The sequence below is a fragment of the Urocitellus parryii genome, chromosome 6 (genome assembly GCF_045843805.1).
Source record: "Urocitellus parryii isolate mUroPar1 chromosome 6, mUroPar1.hap1, whole genome shotgun sequence".
Taxonomy (NCBI): domain Eukaryota; kingdom Metazoa; phylum Chordata; class Mammalia; order Rodentia; family Sciuridae; genus Urocitellus; species Urocitellus parryii.
Genome location: NC_135536.1, coordinates 184,874,460 through 184,878,814, shown reverse-complemented (window position 1 = coordinate 184,878,814; position 4,355 = coordinate 184,874,460).

Below are 4,355 nucleotides of genomic sequence, written 5' to 3'. Positions count from 1 at the left end.
CCACCCGCCCTACCCAGGATGCCCACTCCCAGCCGCTGCCCTCCACCCTCCCCCTATCTCCCCCAGGTCCCTTCTCTGCCTTCCTTCCTTTCAAACTGTCCTCTGGGAGGCTCAGCCTGGAGTCTGGGCCTAGCTCCTGTGAAGGGGTGGAGGCTGTGCCGGGGAGGGCTGGGGGTTAATGGTTAATCGTCCCCCGCTGGTGGATAGGCTGGGCGGGGCCAGGGATTTGGTTGTTTGTGGGTTTCTGACTGACACCTGGGGGGCTAATTACAAGGCCGGGGCCCTCACCAGTATTCAGTTATCTGCAAGGCAGGTGCTGAATGTGCTGGCATTCATTAGACCCCTGACTCGGCCACTCCACAGTCACTGTCACCCTGAGTGGGACATTCAGACTGGATGCTCAGGCAGTGACAGTCTATCTCCAGGACGCCCTAACTCAGTCACTTCCTAAATCATTCACTTCACCCCTCAGTGCTCCTGCAGAGATAAATCTCCCTGTGGACCATGAATGGAAACCTAATCCCAGGCCCAAGCAGGAGTCCTGTGGATCCTGGGAGCTCCCTTCCAGTTCCCTTCCATTTTCCCACTTGCCATGGGAACAGAATGGACTGGAAGGGTTGGGAGGATGGGGCTCAACTCTAGGTTCCTCCCTGGCTTTCTATGACTCCCCGATGGCTACCACTAGCCACATAGCTCCACTGATTCCTGGACTCATCTTTGGCTTCCCTCGGCCCCCGCCCACTCCCAGACACAGGCTGGGACAAGGTTTGCAGCCCGGCAGGGCTGGGTTAGCACTCAGGCGCCTGCCGCCCCCTAATCATCACTCTGGGTAAATGATTCTCCTCGCTGAGCCTCAGTTTCCTTCTCTGTAAAAGGTACAATCAACCTCAAAGGCAGTTTAGTAATGAGATGGCAGAAGAAAACACCCCCGTTCCTGTCTCCCTGTCACTCTGCACACAGTTCCTCCATGCAGTGGGGCTTCATGGATGTACCTGCGGTGCAGTCACCTTCAGAAGGGCCCTGCGCGCGGTCAGTGCTGTGCTGTTGCTCTTGACATCTTTTGTGATGTCTGAACAAGGCACCCTGCACTTTCATTTGGGACTGGGCTCTCAAAATTCTGCAGCGTGCCCGGACTGTCTTCAGCTCTCGGCTCTGCTGGTCCTTCTCAAGCCCTGCAACCCTCTGTGCCTTCTCTACAGACGCGTTCAAAGGCTCCAATGCCAGCCAGGAAGATGGCATTGCAATGCAGAGACTTAGGAGGCCTGGGCCTGTCCTGCTCTGCTGGTCAGAAGGGAGGTCCAGGGCGGAGGGGGGGGATGTGGTAAAAACCCAGGGAAAGAGGGGGAGGGCCAGCCCAGGAGCCCTGGTGGGTGAAGCGTGAGGGAGCTAGGGGTGAGTGCATGGGCAGGGGAATGGAAGAGGGGCAAAGGCAGGAGGTGCGCCCTCTCCATGTTCTTCAACCACCAGAAGCCCTTCCTTTGCCCTGGTTAGCTTTATTCTCCCCCTTCCCCCTCTATCCCTGGAGGTGAGGAGGTGGGGGTGCGGGAGGAGGTGCATAAGAAGAGGGGGAGAACAGAGGCAGGATTGGCTGCCAGGAGACCGGAGTTTAGAAACCAACCCTGTCACTATTCGGATGGCTGTGTTTCCATCACATCTTGTCCCAGGGCTTCAATCTCCTCATCTGTAAAATGAGAAGACAATCCTGGTCCAGTTGTTTCTGATTAGCCCAACCCACACCTGGGATTCAGATGCCGGCGGGTTCCTCCTGTGCTCCAGCACGGAACATCTGGAGCCAGCTCCGGTGGCCTTCAGGGCAACACTGGACTTGGGAAGACCCAGCTAGAGGATAAACACAGGAGAGATGCACAGCTGCTCAGGGAGGGGCCAGTGGGGGCACCCAGGCCCCTGCCACCTATCTGCCACCTGTGACAACCCATGCACAACTTCCCCTTACACAGTCCAGTGATACTCGTCCTGTATGTCCCGTGATTCATCAACGATAAGAGGTGCACTTCCAGATTTCCAAAACTGGAGTGCGATCATTGGCAAGTCAGAGTTTAACTAGGCAACCAAACAACCATGCATCTTCCCAGAGATGATGGCTGAGATGCAATGACATAAGATCTAGGATCAAGCAGGGTCAGCTAGGCCACACCATGCCACACACAAGAACTCCAGGTGGACACCGGGAGCTCTGAGGTGCACCAACCACAGTGGATGTGACTTACCCACGGCGTGGCATGCAGCCCACGAGGCTCAGGCCAGATCCCTGTCCTACCCCATGAGATCTACTCCAGAAGTAAATCTACCTGTTTGTCAACTACAAATTGCATCTTCTAGCATATACACAATTCACCCCACCTTCAGCCAACGTGGAACAGTGTCTTGCACATCTACTTTCCTCCCATAAATGACCCTTTGCCTGTGAGATCCCCTGGCTCTGCACCTCAGGTGAGTTATTCTGAATCACTGGATTCTCCTTCCAAACAATGGGCCTAACTTATAGGGATTTTTAAAAAAAGATTAAATGAGAAAATACTATATGGTCCGCAGTTTTTCTACCCCACCATTTCCCTTTAGGGGCATAAACCATAAAGCTTGAAAGTCAGACAGATGTGGGTCAAAATTCAGGTGCTGTAATTGACCAAACTCTGGGATCTCAGGTTCGACTTCTCTTGGCTTTACTTTCAGCATCAGAAAAATGGGGCTGATCTCCTCTTCAGGGGATGGAGTAGGCATTGAATGGCCACATATAGGCCCTCTGGAACCAGAGTTTCTGAATCAGAGGATTTAACCAACCTCAGACGGAAAAATTTGTGTCACAACTGAACGTGTGTGCAGGATGTTTGTTTTTGAGACGGGTCTCGCTATGTTGTCCAGGCTGGCCTTGAACTCAAGGCCTGGCCTCCAGCGATCCTCCAGCCTTAGCTTCCCAAAGACCTGGGACCACACCTGGCTATAGCACAGAAGATTTTTCCTTGCCATTATTTCTTTGCCTACACAATACAGTATAACCACTATTTACAGAGCATTCACAATGTATTCGGTAGTGTATCTCGTAATGATTGAGGATGTCTGTAGGTCGTGTGCAAATTATATTAAGCAATTTATAGTAAGGACTTGAAACACTGATTTGGGCCTTGGAGAGCGTCCTGGAACCAATCCCTTGAAGGGCAAAATAGCAGGGGTCACTGTTGTTGGTGCTGGACTCCTTGAGCTGCTGGCCACAGGATCGTTGGGAATTGGGACCCTATCTCTGGAAAGCTCCCAGGTGTGGCCTGCCCGGCCCTGAATGAGCCCTGGACTTGAAGCCATCGATTCTTCCCCTTCCTCTGGAGCTGTCAGGACCCAGCTCCAAAGGGCAGCAGCTCCCAGGAGCTGACAGGACGGCAGAGCTCGCTTGAAGGTCCAGGAGAGGAGTTTAAGAAGGGAAGGAGAGGCTGCCACCCGTGGGCCCGAATCACATGCCTCGGCCATGCACAGGTAAGGGCGAACCACTATAGGAGGCAGAGTTTTCTTTTAAATGACACTAATGGCTAATGTTTATAGAGATGTGCTAGGCCTGGTGCTGAGAACCAAACTCAACATTTTATCTGATAGATGGCAAAACTGAGATTCAGAGAGGTGAAATGACTGTCCCGAGGCCACAGAGTGCAGCAGAGGGGCTGCCGTTTGGACCGCCTGGCTCTAGAGCTCCCCTGTTGCCCCACTCCTGGAGTCTCCAGAAGAACTTCAGAATTCTGGAGCTCAGGGCTGGTTTCAGACACAGCCAGGGCACCCAAGGGCCTGAGGAGTCACAATCCGGTCCCCAGACACATGGAGGTTGAGAGGCATCCTCCAGGTGCCCAGCCACCCCAGGGCCGCCTGGTGCCTGTCCTCTCCTGGGGACTCACCACTCCAGCAACTCCTACTCTTTCTTTTCCACCCGCCACGCAAGGCGTGGGGCAGGGAAAACCAGGATTTTATGGAGACAAAGAACAAAAGTCGTGGGGGAGAGAAGCCAAGAGCCATCTCCCCTGTGGGGTAGGGCCCTTCAGTTTTGCCCCTTTGAAATTTCAAATTCCAGTTTGTGGACAAAGTCCTAACTATCTCACAATATAGGTTCCCAACTGCTGACCAAACTCCAGTCTAGCCGCCACCTGGCCCCAGGCTGGCCTGGTCTGGCTGCTTCCTGACAGCTCCCAAGATCTGGGGTAGGAGGCCAAGGGCAGCTGGGGTCCGCCAAGGACCCCCACCTCCCACCTGAGACGACAGCTTCCTGCCCAGAGTTGGGATCTGATGCTTGCTGGTCTCAACAGCAGATGCCAGGTAGGCACCCTGGCTGTCTGGGCCTCTGGGCTCCTCCTGGAGCCCCC